Consider the following 21,261-nt stretch of genomic DNA (forward strand, 5'->3'; position numbering starts at 1 on the left):
CCAATGTGGAGCTTGAACCCACAAACCATGAGATCATGAGCTGAGCCAAAATCAAGAGTTGGACGCTTAACCAACTGAGCCATCCAGGCACCCCTTACTGCTTTCTTGATTAGCTGAAACATTCACTGAAATCCTAATTTATCTGTATAGTGTCCTCACTTCCTTTACATTTTTAGTTAAATGTCCCCTCCCCACTGTGTCTTTCTTTTATCATCCTACTTAAAATATTATAGGCAGTAGCACCTGGGTGGCTCAGTTGCTTAAGAGTCCAACTGGACTCAGCTCACAATCTCATGGTTCGTGAGTTTAAGCCCCACATCAGGCTCTCTGCTGTCAGCATGAAGCCCACCTTGGGTAGTCTATCTGCCTCTCTCTCTCTTCCCTTCCCTGCTCATGCTCCCTCTGTCTCTCTCTCTCAAAAATAAATAATAAAGCATTTTAAAATAATAATAAAAATATTATAATAAATTATGGAAAGAGCTCAAATGTGTCCATCGACTGACAAATGGATAAGGATGGCGCGCACACACACACACACACACACACACACACAATGGAATACTACTCTGTGATCAAAAATAATGAAATGTTGCCATTTGCAACAATGTGGTTGGAACCTGAGTGTATTATGCTAAGTGAAATAAGACAACCAGAGAAAGATAAGTATCATATGATATCACTCATATATGCAACTTAAGAAACAAAACTGATATAAACATAGGCAAAGGGAAGGAAAAATAAAATAAAAACAGAGAGGAAAGCAAACCATAAGAGAGTCTTAGATTCAGAGAACAAACTGTGGGTTCCTGGTAGGGTGTTAGATGGGGGGTGGGCTAAATGGGTGATGGGTATTAAGGAAGGTACCTGTTGGGATGAGCACTGAGTGTTACATGAATCACTAAATACTACTACTGAAACCACTTTACACTATATGTTAACTAACTTGGATTTAAATAAAATTTAAAAATAAAATAAAATAAAATAAATATTATCCCCTAATGCTCCTCATTCTCCTTCCCTGCTTTATATTATTTACTACAATATTATCGTGATCTAAGGAGTACATTATGTATTTCATTTATATATTTTATTTTCTGTTTTTCTCCCCTAAAATATTAATTCTGAGAGACAAGTTATTTTGTTTCCAGCTATATCCCCTGTACCTACATAGATCCTGTCACATATAAATTGCTCAAAAATTATCTGTTGAGTAAATGGCTGAATAGGACTATAGTGGACAGATACTGTTACTATTCTCCATATTCTGCCAGTAACAGGACAGGACATCCATTCTTTTCCCCATGTATCTTTGTATGGTGTTCTTTCACTTTGGGGGTAAGGTGAGGAGCGTTGCCCTTCCTTAACTAAGGACTCAACCATGTAATTTGTTTTGGTCAATGGGCTTTTAGGAAACACAGTACAAGTACAGCACCTGAACAGTCACATAGGCATCTTGCCAGTACCTCTTCTGTCACATGAGAACATACCTCAAGCAAACCAACCAAATCCAACTGAGATCAGTAACACTGTTCAGCTGTGCTGTACTTTATTATAGTAAATTATAGTATAGTACTTTATTTTTATAGTATTTTTACTATTATAGTATATTATAGTAATTATTTTGCTTTTTTTATATTATGGTAATGTACTTTAGCATAGATTTCAGGATATAATCATTTTCTTCTCCCATAAACTATTCATTTATTACTTGATTCTGTTTTCAATCTTTTTTAAAATACAGGTTTTTTTCCCTGTTTTACTTTAATTTATTTCATTTTTTTAATAAATAGGAGTCATGTAAATTAACAATGATAACAATTATTATAATACTGTACTCAGTAGAATTTATATGTTGATACTGCAACATAAGGCTTATTAATCTTTAATTAATCTCACGGGGCCCATGTTCTAGCCTATATAATATTAAGAGGGTAAGTTCTATCATCTATTTTCTGTGTCTTCATAGCTTAGATCTGAGCCGACTAGTAAGATGGAGCTCTGAAGTGAAACTAAATATTTTACTGACGCTTAAATCATTAATTTTTAAACTGATTTCTATATCATGGTAGTTAAATTAGTTCCTATGACAATTCATGTAATAAAACATAAAGTCACTTGCTGAAATAATAAATTCTGAAATGAATAATAAATTATAATATGAAGATTCTAAGTCACTTTTAGTCTCTATTCTTTTATCTGAAAAGAGTTGCAAAATTTCCCCAAAATACTAGGTTAAAATAACAGGTGGTCAAATGTTTCTAAAATGTTCATGTTAGCCTTTAATTTACATAATTAATTTACAGCAGGAATTACTCTTCATATACAAATCTCTCTCTGTCTCTCACTTTCTCACTGTCTCTTCTCTGTCTCACACACAATGCACACAAATTCACTGAGCAGAATATTAATTTTTGAAATTTTCTTTTTGTCTATGTTCAATTATTCCAAAGTATCCTGAATCAATCTTAAGAGCATACACAGAATCATTCTTGACTATGAGTAGATCTATCATTTCATTCATTATATCAGCAGGCTGAGTCTGGTAAGTATAGTATAAAATTCATTCAGGAATTAAAAGTAAAATTAACCCAAGGATTGAAAAGAAAAAAAAATAATGAAGTGAGTAACAAATCATTTTGTTGAGTTTTTCCAGTTTATTAATAGAACTTATTTACTCATTACCCATTTTTCAATTCAATTGAAGTGTTGTGAAAGGAAAGTCAAGTGAAAAAATTCACTTTGTTTCTAAAGCTTGATAAAGTTTGGACAGGTCCTTTTGAGAAACGAGAGGGAATAAGATCAGAACTGAGGAATCAAACTGGAAATAGAATTAATCACTGAAGTATGGTAACCAGATATAAAACACAGATATCTAGATAAATCAAGTGAACTTGGCCTTGGTGCAAATTGGTAGAAGATAAATGATGTTAGAGGATTCAAATTCCCAGTGATGTCCTACCTTTCAAGGGCTGTCTTTGTGACTCCAAGCAATTTCTCTTTGGATCAGGATCTCAACCAATGGTTGAGGTTAAAGGGTACATGATCCAAAATATATTCCACAGAATTTCAGTGTTCTACCCCAGTTTCTTGGACTTATGGAAGACATGCAGTCCTCATGGGAGACTGGACTCTAAAAGGGAAAACAAGATCTTATGAGATACAGAAGTCTGATTAGATGGAAAAGAACAACATGATTGGGAAGGACAGGTTGTGATAGGATTGACATGAGTTGGCTCCTGTTCTTCATCAGTGCTTCTCTTTAACTTGTTTTGTCAGTGAATATTTAATGAGCATCTTCATTGTACTCAAATCTAGTATGCAAGGTTGAACAACATGTCCACCGTAAGTGTGGTACCTACTGCAGGAAGATAGTCAAAGAATTAGGTAATTTTAATAGAATGTGACATATACTGTTTCTCCATAAGAGCAGTACCATTTGTATTAGACCCCTTCTACTGTCAGGTGGAAACCCCTAAAGGGGTCTTCAGATCCATGAGCAGAATTTGCTCAGGAACTGGTTAGAATAGAGCTAATCTTGTAATGGTTACATTTACTAGCTTGGGTAAGTTGCTAACTGATTTAATCTTGGATTATCCTATTTATAAAATGAGTAACAGCATTAAGTATGTCACTGAACTTAGTGATACTAAGTAACACTGCTTTGAGAGAGATTAGTAGAGTGCCTGGCACTCCTAATTATGGCATAGTTATTAGGGTTACTATTTCCAATACTCCTATAATTAGCTATAATTGAACAAAACTAAGGAGAGAGGCATTAGTGTACAACATAAAATACTGTACATGAACAGTATACAAAATCTGGAAGGTAAGAGTTAAAATCTCAGGAAGAGTTTACCATAATTCATATGAATGTCTTTCATGCTGAAAAGCAAAACTAATATTCTTTATAGCCTGATCACAAAAACATCAATAAGCATTTTACCAGAGATCCGCATCCTTTCTAGCCTTATTTAACTAGATTGCATGAATTACGCAAGTTACCCCAACCTCTTTTCCCTCATGAATAAATTCATTCCCTATTTAACTTTGCTTCACATGATACAGCATATTACATTTTGGAAATATGAGGTTCCAGAAGTGTCACACAAATATAGAGCTCTAATGCTTTCTGATCACTCAAAACCCATGGTTAAAAAAATAATAATCCTAAATAGAGATGGACTGATAGTATGCTAGGAGATATTGCTGCTGCTCAGTTTAATAAAATATGATTGACATGCTTAGATTTATCATGGGAAGGATCACATTTTTATAACAATCCAAAATGACATGGAGCAAAATTTGCTGCCAGTGAGTGGAATGAGAAACACAATGCTCTGTGCTCTGTAGCAGAGCATTAGCAACCCAGCATTGAAAGAGACAATGCTTGTTTGTTCAGGGACCTCACACCTTCCTTCATGAGTGTGGCTCCCAGGACCTGTCTCTATTATCTAAGCACCTTCACACACTGCTTTGCACTGTGCTCTCCCCCTATTACAACATTTGCTGGGAGGCCGGTTGTTCTTATTCCTAAAAGCTTTCAACTCGGCCAGTTGATTTTCAGAAAGATGACAGAGGGTTGAAATTCCCAAATACTGGGAAGCATTTCGATAGGATCTAGTGTGGAATGGAAAGGCAAGGTCTTCTTTTCTCCTTTTAGCATTTATGTTAAGCATCATTCTCTTCGACTAAAGGAAATGAGAATTTAAAAGGGAAAAACACACACATGTTCACAGAAACATTATTCATAATAGTCCAAAAGTGGAAAAAAAACCACGAAATTTTCATCAATGGATGCATGAATAAATAACATGTAGTATATGCCTACAACGGAATGTCATTAAGCAATAAAAACACATGAAGCATTGGTACATGCTACGACATGGATGAACCTTGAGAACTTGCTAAGCGAAATAAGCCAGTCATGAAAGACCACATATTGTATGATTATATTTTTATGAAATGTCCAAAATAAGCTGATCTATGCGGACAAGAATAGATTAATAGTTGCCAAAGGCTGGAAGTGGGAGTGGAGTAAAAACGCAGAGTGACTGCTAATGAGTATGAGTATTTGAGAGTGAGGATGAGTAATAAAAAATGTTCTTAAATTGATTATGGTGATGGTGGGGCAACTCTATGACAATCCTAAAAGGCATTGAATTTAAATAGTTAATTCTATGGTAAATGAATTATAGCTCAAGAAAGCTGTTATTTAAAAAAGACATTCATAATGAGAGCTAGCCCTATCGATTTTTTGTGAGGGTAAAAAAGGGCATATAAGATGCAACACCACATCTAATAGACATAGAGCAAAAGACATAGGACTTTTTACTTCTTCCCTAACTGCCCAGGGTGTTTCCATACAGAGTCCAAGAAAGCAGTGGTTATAGTTTCTTAAAGCCCTGTAAACTCAGATTCCAGGCTTATGTTGAATTGTGTATGGTTATGCAACTAGCACGTAATGGAAATGAATCTTCAATTACTTTTTCTGACCACACATTACCTACTCTTTCCACTACACCCCAGTAAACGAGCTCCAACACAACCTATTTTTTCATCTCTTAGGATTTTCTTAAAGTCCTAAAGGCTGCTTTTTATGTTGATAATAGTAATAGTAATAATATTTCAGTTTTCCTTTATAGCATATATCCTTTCTGAAAGTACGTACATCATCTTTTATATTTTCTCTTATTTTCCTCTAATTAGATTTTACTTTAATAAGCCAATTGTAACTATTATAATTTTACTGTTTTATCTTCATCCTACTCTTAAAATTCAATTTTTTTTTTATTTTTTTTAAATTTTTTTTTTCAACGTTTATTTATTTTTGGGACAGAGAGAGACAGAGCATGAACGGGGGAGGGGCAGAGAGAGAGGGAGACACAGAATCGGAAACAGGCTCCAGGCTCTGAGCCATCAGCCCAGAGCCTGACGCGGGGCTCGAACTCCCGGACCGCGAGATTGTGACCTGGCTGAAGTCGGACGCTTAACCGACTGCGCCACCCAGGCGCCCCAAAATTCAATTTTTATAGTAAAGAAGCATTCAAGATTATTCTGCATTCTTAAATTAAAACAACCATTTTTTTACAGGTAGGATGTTGCTTTTTATTTTTTTTTATTTTATTTTTTTTTAATTAATTAATTTATTTATTTATTTTTTTGGGACAGAGAGAGACAGAGCATGAACGGGGGAGGGGCAGAGAGAGAGGGAGACACAGAATCGGAAACAGGCTCCAGGCTCCGAGCCATCAGCCCAGAGCCTGACGCGGGGCTCGAACTCACGGACCGCGAGATCGTGACCTGGCTGAAGTCGGACGCTTAACCGACTGCGCCACCCAGGCGCCCCAGGATGTTGCTTTTTAAAGCATGTTAAATTTGGTAAGGCTTGGTGGGAGATGGAAAGCTTTATGAGGTTTCATTAGTTTGATTGCATTATCTAGTTTCTTCTTTGCTTAAAATTCTTATTTCATGCTCGTTATAAATTACATGTTAACGTTATACATTTTTACATTCTAAACTGCATTTGAAGATATCAATACTATTTGGGATCAATTAATATGAAAATTGTATTATTGGTGTTTTTTATGTCTGTTATTTAAAGAATATTATTTTTGAGGCTAGTATCAGGCTTTGGCAAGAGGAAATCATAAAATTTAAATTGTAATGTTCATAAGTTAAAATACACTAGTTGCTCAGGGAAAGCACTCTTAGTCCTGGTTATATGCCAGGAAGAAATCTCAATTGTGGACTCGCAGAGAGAGAGAATTGTGTAAAACACCGAGCATCCTTTTAAGTCAAACCTTCAGCAAAGTCTAATTTTTATCTTATTTCTGAAGATAGGTCTTTGGAATCATGTAAAGTCACACACAACTTGTTCAATTGGATTCTTTAGGTGACAAGAGGATATGGTGCTAAGCATTAGTTCATTTATGACTTGATGATTTCAGGATAGATTCTCAACGCATGCCCTTCAGTATAGTAGCCACTAGCCACATGTGGCTATTTAAATTAAAATTGACTAAAATTGAAAACTCTATGTCTCAGCCTGAGTAGCCACATTTCAAGTGCTAATGGTGATTGTGTTGAACACAATTATAAAACACTTTTGTCGTTACAGTTTTATTGGACAGCATGCCTTGATTTTATAGACTAGTCATTTTCTCTGCCCCTGGATTCAGTGTTCTTTTGAAAATGCAATGAAATCTGATCCAAAAGAACCAATAGATTGAGATTCTGCCACCTTCCAGCAATCATCCATAATATAGTTTGCTAAGGTGAGTTTTGGAAATTGTTGCTTAAATGTTATCTTTCTTGAAGATTATTAGAAGTTCAGCTACTTAATGTGGCAATCTAAAGACAAAGTCATAACTGAAAGAAAAAAGCCAATTACAGATTATGAATGACATCATCCCCTAAAAACTAAAGAACTGCACAGAAGCTACTTAAATTCTACTGAAGAGGTGATGATAGTAATTATAACAAAACAAAATTGAGAATTACAGTATCAAGTGCGATCACATATATCACCTCATTTAATCTTCAAAAATCCTATGTGTCAGGCACTACTCTTGTACCAAGTTGAGAGAAAAAAAATAAAAAGACCCTCCAACAAAAAGGGTTAAGTAAATTGCCAAAGATAATTCATACTTTGTAAGAGATGAATCAAGGATTATACTCACTTCTCTTTGATTCAGTTCAGATTTAAGGTTTGTTAGATACAGAAAAGGTGATGAGCAGAGCTCCCTTAAGTCACAATTACAAAAATTTTATTATGAAAATGTGAAGGCAGATATAACCATGTGCCCAACTTGCTTATTAAAAGAAAAATAAATAATTGTAAGTCACCTTTGTACACTTAGCTTGAAATTCTTTCCCTTCCTAGAATACAAAAAACTAACCAAAAAACTTGTAAAAAGAAACAAACCTATGTTACTAAATGATTGTCTAGAACGTTGTATGAATATTTTTCCATTGAAATTATGAGTCACAAGCCATCTGTTTCCCTGCAATTTTGCTTTTGGTATATTTTCCCTGATATCCTTTCTTTTTATGTAAATTAATTGAGAAATGCAAACACATATTTGGACCTTAATATCTCTGGGAATTTTTAAAAGACGTATCTAAACGTTGTACTTTAAATTCTTGTATGTCAAATGGGGATGGTGGTGGTGGTTAGTGAATCTGTTCTTTTAGAATTGTCGGGGATAGAGAAAGTTGAATCAGATGGCATGTGTGAAGGTGTTATGCAAGAATCTAAAGCATTACGTTTTGATTGGTATGATTTATAATTCTTGCTCTTTTTTTCCAGTTCACTTTGCTGAACTGCCCAAAATGCAATGATGTAAGAAGTTGAAATAATGTATCCTAAGAGTCTATTATTCATTCTTTTTTTAAACAGCCAATATATTCTACAGTTCACAACCAAATTCACCACAGAATAGCACCAAACAGATCTGTGTTAGCACTCAATTCATACACACACACACACACACACACACACACACACACACTTCTCCATATAATTCATTCATTTGGGTATATATACTTCTAAGTAAATGTTCAGCCAACAAATCTAACCAATCTGACAATAGCTTGATAGCTAAGAATCACTAAGAAGTTTATGCTTTTCCTGATTTTTATCATACTAAGAATTCAGGCTAGATTTACCTATAAAGATGGAAGTAAAGTACTTTTTAGTGCTTTAAATATACCTTTTTCATTCCATGAAATACCTCATTAGGGTCTTAAAACACTCAGTATTTGACTAAGCATATATAAGTTATAAAGAACAAGAGATTTTTATTTTCAACCACTGACATTTTTCTAGATCATTCTAAAATAATAAGCTTAACCACCTCCAGAACTTTCTTCCTACCTGAATATCTTAAAGACCAGATTTTCAGGTGGCTTGACATAGTAAAAAAAGCACTGATAAAGTTATGAGACAGAACACCTGAATTTAAGTACCATTTTGGCTCTAGATTTGTTTCAGAATGACTATTTTCTCATCTATAATTGGGGCTATGATACCTTCCTCAAAAGGCTGTTTTGTGGTTGGAGGGAGATGAGGTATATGAAAGAACTCTACAAATGTAATGAATTACAATTATCATTTTCATTAATGCAATGTTTGGCAAAGCGAAATAGAAATAGCATGACTGATTAGCTCCTGAAAGGGACTCAGCACCCATATGACCTGCAGTTCTTTTCTTCTTTTTTAGTTTTAAAGGTTCCAGAGCCCACTGTAATATTTCTTTTAACTGCCACATATGTGGTATAATTTTCTTTCAAAATTTAATGAAAAATTAGCTTTTTACCATCTTCAGCAAATTGTCTTTTTTTAAGCTAAAAAATGTTTTAGTGTTTATTTATTTTTGAGGGGGGGTGGGAGGGGCAGAGAGAGAGGGAGACTCAGAATCTGAAGCAGGCTCCAGGCTCTGAGCTGTCAGCACAGAGCCGGATGCGGGGCTGGTTCAAGCTGTGAGATCATGACCTGAGCCGAAGTCAGATGCTTAACCAACTGAGCCACCCAGGCACTCCAGAAAATTGTCTTTAATTCTTGTTTTCTGTATTCTTAATTGAGTGACATTTGTGACTTTTGAGAGTCTTCAACATACTGGAAGCCAAAGTTATTAATGCGGTTGACTCTTCAAATCATAAACTAATTCATTAACTCCTCAAGTGTGGGGTCTCTCTCTAACTTTGTTATTCTATTCCACAATGGTCAGCATACAAGACATTCAATGAACACCATTCAATAACAACTCAGATATAGATGGGAGTGTGGAAAAGGACACATTTCAACTAACGAGTTTTCTTCCTCTGAGTCTGAAAGTTAAGACCAATCCCAGAATTAAAGAAAATGATGTAAGAGAAAGAAGTTTAAACTAATTGGCAGAAAGCCTGGCAAAAAATGTGGTAACCATGAGGCGAAATTGAAATTAATATTAGCTGTATAAAATCACAATCATAATTTCCTGTGTGGTAAAAAGCAAGGTAAGAATTAAAACATATGGCAACAGTTATCTGTAAGGAGGGGAGTTTATGGGGTGACTGGGTGGCACAGTCAGTTGAGCGTCAGACTTCAGCTCAGGTCGTGGTCTCACAGTCTGTGAGTTCTAGTGCCGCGTCAGGCTCTGTGCTGACAGCGCAGAGCCTGGAGCCTGCTTCAGATTCTGTGTCTCCCTCTCTCTCTGCCCCTCCCCCACTCATGCTCTATCTCTCTCACTCTCAAAAATGAATAAACGTTAAAGAAAAAAATGTATAAGGAGGGGAGTTTATAGTGGTGTCTGCGGTTCTTCTTTGGTAGAGGGAGGGGGTAAAATGATTGACTACACTTATATTTTGATAAGGAAGTATGCACATTATAATTTCTCAGATAACCAATAGAATATATTTACTCTATATAGTATGTAGGAATAAAATGAATTATAAAAATGTTTAGTCAACCCAAAAGAAGGCAAAAAGGAGAGAAAAAGAAATATAGAACATGCAAGATATATAAAAAAGTAGAATATATGATGACATGTATCAAAAGCATGTGATGTGTTAACTGTAAACAGATGAAATTCTCTGATTAAAGTAAAAAGATTATCACAAAGCAAACTCCACCTATATGCCATTTTCAAGAGGCAAAGATAAAATACATACACACACACACTTTTAAGTTAAATAAAGTTATAACTTAACCCAGGAAATGATAAATGAAATAATCTTGGAATCATTTTATTAATGTTAAATAAAATAATATTCAGAGAATAGGACACTACTCTAAATAAAGAGGGTCAATGTATAATGATGTGTTTTAAATTTACTAAGAATATATTATAATTTAAAAACACATATACTATCTGGTGATATAGTCTCTGGCTATTTTTAAAGAAGATTAAATGAAAATGTATTTTTAAATTGACAAAATATATTCATAATGAGTGATTTTTCATGTTTATCTCTATAACTGACATAACAAGCAATGAATATAAGTATAAATTTATAACTGACTAAGAAACCCAGCCAAGATACAGAAGATTTCAACAGCGTAACTAACATATAATCTTAACACACACACACACACACACACACACACACACACACACACACACTGCATCCAGCATATATATATATACTAGGATGTTAAGAATAGCAAACTAACAGATTTAGCTTACTGAACTTTTTAGAAAATAATTTACATAAAATAAATACTATCTGTTATTGTTATGGTTTAAAAATACTCCTAGGAACTGTTGTCTACCTACTTCTCTAAACTTTTCTCTTGCCATTCATGTATTGATTTAAATATTCAAGTAGATTTTTATAAACCTTATAGCTTCCTGCGATCACATTCGGTTTCATGCTCCTCTGACTTTGTCATTTCAGATCTTTCTGCCTCAAATATTCCAGGTTATTTCTACTCTTGTACATACTGTATTATGATTCAGCTTTATGAAAATAACTTCTCTTTTTTGTCCCTTTTAATCAGGATTCCCTATACCAATACAGGTGACTGTAGAAATGCCCTTTCAATACCTAATTTACCTGATAAGTCTATTGCTTCAGTAGTGATAGTTTCTTAAAGTTGTTACTCCAGTGCGTAAAACTATGTTTTTTTTTTTAATTTGCTTCTCTCCCTGTGCTGAATTTCTATCTTTATTACCCACCTTGATCCCAAATTTAGAAACCTTTGCTAATTCCCACACTAAATATTTAATTTCTAGGGGCACCTGGGTGGCTCAGTCGGTTAAGCTTCCGACTTCAGCTCAGGTCATGATCTCACGGTCCGTGAGTTCGAGCCCCATGTCGGGCTCTGTGCTGACAGCTCAGAGCCTGGAGCCTGTTTCCGATTCTGTGTCTCCCTCTCTCTCAGACCCTCCCCCGTTCATGCTCTGTCTCTCTCTGTCTCAAAAATAAATAAACGTTAATTTCTATTGCCTAGATTCTTCCTTGTCCTCACATCGGAACCCACCCTTCTTTTTAAATCAAATACCTATGATTATATTAATCGTATTAATCATTTATTCTTTATCTTTCCTCTTAGAGCTCAACAAGTTAGCTTTCTTCCAAGATGCAAACAGTTCCCCAAATGATGCTTCCTACTTGAAGTTAGCTCTGATTATTTGGAAGATTCACCAAACTAACTATATTCTGCCTTCTTATAAACAAACCCAAGAATGCAGGTGTACTTTCTTGCCACATATATTAAACTATGTTTAGTGTATATTTATAACATGAACAAATTATATGACTTAGGTTGCACATTTATAGAAAAAAATCAACCATTCTTTAAAGATCCCTTTAAATATTATCCACTACCTATGAAATCATTCAGCAATGTTGGTGGATTTTGTGTGCCAACTGTTTCTCCAATCTTTACTGCTTCTGTTTTCTCAAGAAAAGAATACTGTGGTAATCCCTATGCTTATATTATTATACTGCTTACTGTATACACTTATTATGCATACTTTTATTTTATTTTTTTTTTAATTTTTTTTTTCAACGTTTATTTATTTTTGGGACAGAGAGAGACAGAGCATGAACAGGGGGAGGATCAGAGAGAGAGGGAGACACAGAATCGGAAACAGGCTCCAGGCTCTGAGCCATCAGCCCAGAGCCTGACGCGGGGCTCGAACTCACGGACCGCGAGATCGTGACCTGGCTGAAGTCGGACGCTTAACCGACTGCGCCACCCAGGCGCCCCTGCATACTTTTAACTCTACAATTTGAAAACAAGGTGGAGGTGAAATTTCTGTGAGGTTGAAGATATTGCAAAGGTATCTTTGAGTCTATAAGATAAAAGAAACATTCATTTTGATCTATCAAAGGTAATTACTTCTCTTCAGTTTAAGTGCATTGAAATTGTTGGGAACATTTTATTATTATCCTTAAGTAGGAAATTATACTCTGAAATGCCAGGTTTTAAATATTTAATTTTAGAAATAATGCCAGCTCCTATGTCCCTGTTAACATAGAACAGAGAAAATCAATAGCTCCTAGCAGGGTGATATGTCACCTAAGAAAGGTTATCTTTATGATGAAACTGTGCCAAATGTATTAACTAATTTTCTTATTATTCTGGACCAAAAACATAATTAGGTTCACAAACCTATGGCAGTTGGTGTGGCTTTAATTTTGTTACTCTCAAATGGAAGTTGAGAGGACTACATATTGAATTGATTTTGCTAAGATATGTAAAATATCTGTGGCTCTTCATTTACACATTCACTATTAAACCTCTTTTTTCCCGTGACTTCTTCATCACAGTAAAGATGAACTATGCCCACTCACTTGCTCAAACTAAAAACCCAAGGGTCACCTTCAATTCTTCATTTCGTCTCACATACCAAATTCAGTCCAGTAGTAAGTTGCTGGTTCCACCTCCTGATACATACTGTATTTCATAGCTCCTTTCCATGCTCATGGCAGGCTAGCGTCCTCTCCCAGCCCATTACAGTAGACTCTCGACTGCACTTCCTGAACTTCTCTTACCCTCATGTAATAGTTAACTTTACATATAGATAAATCACCAAATGCTTCAGACTACAATCCTCTAATGATTTCTTAATGCACTCAAGGTATAATTAAGAACTCCTTATCAAAGACAACAAAAGACTTCATATGGCATAGGTGTTGCCCCTGTACTGGACCTCGTTCTGTCAATCCCTCAGTAGCAACCAGCTCAGTCACACTGGTGTTCTTTCCATTTCTTGAACATGTACATACATCTCATTCTCATACTTGCTCTTCCTGTTCTGCCTAAAGAGAGTGCTTTCGTCCCAGATATTCTCTTTGCTATTTCCCCCCAAATGTTAATGCTTCAGAGAATTCTTCCCCAGTTACTTTTCTAAAGTAAGCTGCAAAACCAGAGAACAATTTCTTTATCACCTTGTTTCATTTTATACATAGTATATGTGACTGTTTATTGTGCACATCTCTTCTGCTAGAATTCTTGCTTGTCTCATGCGCCACTTTGTCTGGAAGCTAGGGATAATGACCTGTGTGCGACAGAACATCAATTACTTTTTTAATGAACAAAATCCACTTTTTTTGATAAAGGTTATAGTTTAATTTGATTTTTAATAGAAAGTACAGGTACAACATAAAAACTATGATTCTGAAAATCCTTAAAAATATGAAATCTCAATTCATACACCCCCAAGATGAAAATTTATAAATATTTGACTTTCTTACCATAAGGGTAATAGACTCTTGGATGTTACTGCTGCCTTGAAACTTTAATTCCATTTCTGTTAGGTGGTGAAGAAAATCATCATACAGTGTGGACCATATCACTTGACTAGATTTACAAGTGGTTAAACCTAAAACCTAAAAGTGGCAGAAAGCCTAATTATGTAGAACATGGTGAAAACAGATGCTCACTAACATATAATAGATTGCGTACACTGTCACAATTCATTGCAGCTGAGAGCATCTGAATGACAAGACTTGGCTCTTTTGGAGGCCTGGCACATGATGACAAACAGGATTGTGGGTTGCCTCTCTTAGGGTTGCAAGATGAGTGATTACAGTCCAAAAGTTCTGGTTCCCAGTTCTCACTACTAATGCTGAGTTCTTATGACACTGGAAATGTTCAGTGTTACAAAGGAAGAGCCAAAATTGCCAAAAGGAATCATATATTTTCTAGCAAATCCTGTGAAAATAAAAAAAAAACCTGAGAGAGACCATGTAGAGCAAAACTTTATATTACATGATCACCTGAACCCTGAAGAGACTCAACTCAGTTTTCTAAGCTCTATTGATGTAGAATTGATACACACACCAAAATGCACTCATTTAATATACTGTTGACCCTTGAACAATATGTTTGAAGGGCACGGGTCCATTATAGGTGGCTTTAAAAAAAATAAATACAGTATAGTACTGTAAATATATTTTCCTTCTTATTGTCTCAATAACATTTTATTTTCTCTATCTTACTTTATTGTAAGAATACAGTATATACTACCTATGACATACAAAATATGTATTACTCAACTATTTATGTCATTGGTAGGGCTTGAATTCAACAGTAGACTATTAGTAGTTAAATTTGGGGGGAGTCAAAACTTATATGTGGATTTTTTGATGTCATGAGGAGCCTGCACCACTAAGTTCTGTGTTGTTCAAGGGTGGACTGTATACATCTTGATGAGTGTGGACACACGCAAACACCAATGAACCACCACCACGATCAATGTATTAAACCTTCAAAATTTTCCGTGTGTGTGTGTGTGTGTGTGTGTGTGTGTGTGTGTTTGGTGGCAAGAACATTTAACATGAGATCTATTCTTTCAACATTATTTTCCAGCTTGATGGGGATATTATTGACATAACATGTAAATGTAGATGTGATGACTCAATACATTGAAAAATTATGACCACAGTAAAGGTTAATTAACACTCCACATACCCTTCCTATTTGTGGTGATAAAACTTAAGATTAACTCTCTTAACAATTTTCAAGTGTATAATATTGTATTGTTAATTATAGTAATCTTACTATTACATCCTCAGAATTTATTCATTTTATAGCTGACAGTTTGTATCCTTTGACCAACATCTCCCAATTTCACCCAGCTCCCAGCTTCTGGCAATCACCATTTTACTCCATTTCTATGAACTCAGTTTTTTTAGATTCCACATATAAATGAGAACATAACGTATCTGTCTTTTATGTCTGACTTTTTTACTTACCATAATATCCTCAAGGTTCATACATGTTTTTGGAAAAGGCAGAATTTTCTTCCTTTTATGACTGAATAATATTCATATATATGATATTATGTATGATATAATATATATATTATATGATATTTTTGTTATACACTCATCCTTTAATGAACACTTAGCTGTTTCCATGCCATGGCTATAGTAAATAATGCTGCAGTGAACATGGGGGTGCAGATACCACCTAGACATAGCGATTTGACCTCCTCTGGATATGTACTTAGAAATGGGATTGCTGGATCATATGGCAGTTCTATTTTTAATATTTTTGAAGAAACACCATACTTTTTTCCATAGTATCTGTACTAATTTCCATTCTCACCACATTGTGCAAAACTCTAGACACAGATTAAAGTGCACCGTAATGTATTGTTAACTATAGGTACTATGTGGTATAGCAGATCTCTAGAACTTATTTGTCTTGTGCAACAGAAACTTTACATCCATTGAACAATAATTCTCTATTTCCTGTTGTCCTCAGCATCTGCCAACCACTGTTCAAATTTCTGCTTCTATAAGTTTGACAATTTTAGAGACCTCATATAAGGGCAATCATGCAGTATATGTTCTTATGTGATTAGCTTATTTACTTAGCATACTGTAATATCTTCAGGGTTCATCCATGCCACAAATGTCAGGATTTCCTTTTTATAAAGGCTGAATAATATTCCATTGTGTGTGTATATATATATATATATATATATGTATATATATATATAACCACATTTTCTTTATCCATTCATCTGTCAACTGACCTTTGGATTGTTTCCATATCTTGGCTTTTGTGAAAATTGCTGCAATGAACATGGGAGTGCAGATATCTCTTTGAGATCCATATTTCAATTCTTTTGGCTGTATATCCAGAAGTAGGATTGCTGGAGTATATTGTAGTTCTATTTTTAATTTTTTGAGGAAACTCCATACTGTTTTCCATACTGGCTGCAGCATTTTACATCCATTCTACATGCCCATCAATAGTATATAAAGATTCCTTTTTTTCTACATCATACCAATATTTCTTTTTTTATAATAGTCATCTTAATAGGTGTGAATTGATATTTCAGTGTGGCTTTGATCTGTGTTTCCTTGATGCTTATGATGATTTCATATACATGGTGTCCATTTGTATGTCTTTGGAGAAAGGTCTATATAAGTCCTTTGTCCATCAAATCAGGGGTGTTTTTTTGTTTAGAGAGAGAATGAGCAAGTGAGTCGTGGGGGGGGCGGCAGAGAGAAAGAATGAAAGGATCTCAAGTAGAATCCATTCTCAGTGTGGAATCCAACATGGGGCTCCATCCCACAATCCTGGGATCATGACCTGAGCTGAAAGCAAGAGTCAGATGCTCAAGCGAATGAGCCACCCAGGCACCTCCATCAAATTAGTTTTAAGTCAAGCCAGAACTAGCCTCAATTACCCAGTCCTCTCTTTATAATATTCTCACATTTTCCCAATATGCCATACACTGATTTCTTTGAAAGAAACTTAATTTTTAAAATTTAGCCACAAAAATGCTGAAAATAAATTATGTGATCCATATGTAATTGGCTCATCATATATTACACTGCTACTATAATAAAATGGCTCTAATATGCCTTTTTATGTTCAAATTTGCATACAGTAAAACAAACTAACAAAAAGGTAAACTCATTAGAATATAAGTTCCATCAGTGCTGATACATTAATTACCAAGACCAAAGATTTCTTTTTTTCTTTCTCCCCTTCTTCCCATTCCTCCATCCTGGTGTGAACAAGTTATAAAGAAAGTTGCATTTTTTTTTTTGTAAAAGCAATAGAAGTTCGGAGAAGAGATTACATACTGGTGTTGGGGCACTGGAGGGTAATTAGATATTAATCACTTTTGGTATTGATGTAAGTTGGAGAAGCAAGATGTAGGTAGAGCAGTTTGACCACTGTGAAGCCATCCAGGGGAAATAGTGCTAAGCTCAGAGCACTGAAGAATCATCTTGTTATGTGGGATTTAAGCAAATGAGGGAGGAAAAGATCATTCCACAGGGGATTATTTGCATATTCTCTTGAAGCCTGTATAACGGTGAGAGAATGGGCAGTGCATATCTAGTGATCTGTATGGAGGACACCTCCATCAGCATTTTTAAAATTGGAAATTACAGCATTTAACCCAAGCTAGTTTATTAAAGAAAAAGTATTGATTCATTATATGAAACAAGTCTAGAGTTCTCCTAACGTCAGGAAAAGCAGATGTCAGATTTTATTTTTTTACTTCAGTTTCCTCATCTGTAAAATGGAAAAGAAATATTAGCATTTATTCATATGCTCGTTATGAAAACTGTGAATTGGCATATGTAATGTACTCGTGAAAATGCTTATTACAAAGTATTACCTATAATTCTTTTTTATTAACAAAAATATTTGTAAAAGCCTACAGAATAATTTGTGCACGCTCCGGTTTTCTTTCAGGAGAGACTTGACTAGTGAGGAAACCAAACATTTCAATGAAACTAAAGTAAAATGATTTCAACACAATTAAACAGGAACATTTTGAGTGAAAAAATCAGCAAAATATTTAATAATTATTCTGTCTTCCAGGGATAGGATCCTCCTCTCTTGTTAATAGTGTTAAGAGGAATTATTGCTCACTGTAACTTTTAAACCTGAAACACATTAAAGCATTCATTTTAATTTATGCCCCCCTCTTTAATATTCACAATTATTGGTATTTCCAAATATGTGGGCAAAGAATGTGAATAAAATAGATGAGCAGGACATATTTCCTAAAACTCTCATGGTAATATCTTACATGGTATGTTCAACAAACAACAATCAAATAACACAAGCAGTAAGTCTGGCAAATGTTAAAGCATATGCTCAAGCCACAGGCTGTAAGACTCAGTCAGGTGTAAAATCCCTTAACCTTCAGCCTTCCTTGCCCCAAATGCAACACCTCCCTTACACTGATATCCAAATTCCCCTCCTTCCTTTTCATTCAAAGGAGAGTGTTTTCTCTCTGCCTGACCAAGTTGGAGTCTCCACATGTGCACTGATTCTAATCCCCTCTCAGTCTCAATAAATAAATACCCCCCCAAAAACAGACAAAACAAAACAAAAAAACCCCAAAAACAAAAACAAACAAAAAACACATACTCAACCTCTCTTCTCTTTCCCTTTGTCATGTGACTATAAATTCTACCTCTCCATGTGCTTTTTTGCCTTCTGCTAATCATTATATTAATTAATGATTAACTTTCTCATATTAAAACCTGTCCCTTCACCCTGCCTTTATTGAGGTCATGTCATTTGTCTCTGGCAACTTGATCAATCTAAATACCTCACTAGATAGCTCATACTCAGTAGCTCCTAAGGGTTCATTACTCCTTCTTCACTGCAACCAGATTACCATTTTCTTCATGTCAACATATATATTCTGACCGTGGACAATTTGGCTAGCATCTAGCCTTAGTTGTTTTTAGTTGTTGTTGTTGTTTTAATGATATTTTTTATTTTAATTCCAATATAGTTAACAGTTAATTTCAGTTAATAGTTAATTTCAGATATGCAGTACAGTGATTCAATTCTATACATTACTCAATTCTCTAGTCTTAGATTTGCCATTTGCAAAGAGAAATGTCACACTTGCTTTTTAGGGTTATTGTGAAGATTTAATGAAATAACATATAGGAATTTTAATGTACAATACCTGGCACATAAGAAGCATGCCAATAAATCTTAATTAATTAATAATAATGACACATTTACTGAATAAATTAAAGTTGTTCCCATGAAATTTTTGCCAATAGAATGTAAGCAGAAAACTAGACATGGGAAATTGATAAGGCATGAAGGTGAGCATATTTTCAGGAATGAGTGTTTGCTTCATGGTGGTGATCCTGGGGAGACTCTTATTTCAGTAGATTGACATTTTATGAATTTCTTCAAATTTTCACCTGCAGCAGACTAGTACCTGTCAATCAAAGATTCATGTTTCCTTATTTTTTTCAAACACATGTTTCTGAGAACATCTACCCAAGCTGAGGCTACATTTAGTACACTTAGGGGATGGCTTTGAACCAATTTGTCCCCCAAACATTATGAGTTAACATGTGTGTGTTTCCTGAACTGGCATAATTAAGAATTAGATAAGCTTCCTTTCATCCTCTCTGTCCCTTTACATTGCTGCCTAGAAGAGCCCCATTATGAAGGTACCTGGATTCTTGAATAATGTGGAACATCTGGCATATACCAACATCTGGGAGTTGTGTAAAGGGGAGATAAACGCCTACTGTATTAAATCTACAGAGATTTTTGGATGGGTCTGAGTTACCATAACAAATACATCTTCTGACCTTTTTGTGAGAACATCCACGTTTTTGTGAATTCAGGTACAAGAAGGTTTCTCTCTTTGGGCAGTAAACATGACGTTGATATTTTTATCTCAATTTACCAACTTCACATAGAACCAATGGCTCTTAGATAAATTATTGAATCACTCTTTAAAATGATACACCGACATTATCTATACAATCTTAGATATTTGGACAATTAAAGGGAGCAATCCTGATTTCTCTTAACTTTATTTTCTAGGAAATATTGAATTCATATTTTGTCTAAACAAGGCCACTGTTAAGGAGCAGGGACTGAGTGTTACTTTTAGAAGAACAAATGTGCTTTCTTGAAGCAGGAAATTAAAAAAAGTCTTAATGTTTATTAATTTTTGAGAGAGAGAGAGAGAGAGAGTGAACAGGGGAGAAGCAGAGAGAGAGAGACACAGAATCAGATGTAGGCTCCAGGCTCTGAGCTGCCAGCACAAAGCCTGACCCCGGGCTTGAACTCACAAGCCACGAGATCATGACCTGAGCCGAAGTTGGATGCTTAACTGACTGAGCCACCCAGGCGCCCCAAAGCCAGAAATTGAAATGGTAGATATATGCTAGTCCACGGAAAACTCATCCAAATTGTCAAGGAGTGCAGTGAGCGTAGAAGAGCAGGCCATATAGTGGTTCATTAGCTTCTGTTTTCTCCAGGATATTCCCATTGGTGATAGAAAGATGTTGTAAATCCCTTTTAAAAATAATGAGAAAAATGCAAATGAATATCATTTTCAAAATAAACAAATGCAAAATATAAGCTATGTTAGTGTGCATTTCACAGATTGAGTGTTTATGTTTGATTATGCCATCAGGTAGGGAAAATAACTTTTTTTCTGAAGTTGGGAGAATGGCATAGGACTCATGGTCCCATATGTCATGTTATTTTTTCTTTATTATAATGTAGAAAAGTTGTCCATATAATTGAACTTTGTCAATTTACTTTGGTACCTTGTGTTTATTGGGTGATTACTGTTTTAAAAAACAATGAAGAGCTCTATGCTTGCTTTATAGTAATGGGTTTTCTACAAAATACTTTCTGGAATGGAAAGAAACAGATGAGAATAAAATCAACTTATTTTATCCATAATGTTTTTTTTTAAACAGACCCTATGATCCTAGGAAAAGGGGCTTCCTTATATTCCATCTGGGTAATGCATTTATGTGTTCTTTTCACTAGCATTTTGAGTTTTTGTCTAT

General features: G+C 35.0%; 1 pseudogene; it reads left to right on the forward strand.

Moving 5' to 3' along the window:
* The first annotated feature begins 8,159 nt into the window (after positions 1-8,159).
* The window catches only part of LOC115526351, a 128,249-nt pseudogene continuing 115,147 nt past the window's right edge, over positions 8,160-21,261 (forward strand).

This window comes from Lynx canadensis, chromosome D1 (assembly GCF_007474595.2).
Source record: "Lynx canadensis isolate LIC74 chromosome D1, mLynCan4.pri.v2, whole genome shotgun sequence".
NCBI classification, from domain to species: domain Eukaryota; kingdom Metazoa; phylum Chordata; class Mammalia; order Carnivora; family Felidae; genus Lynx; species Lynx canadensis.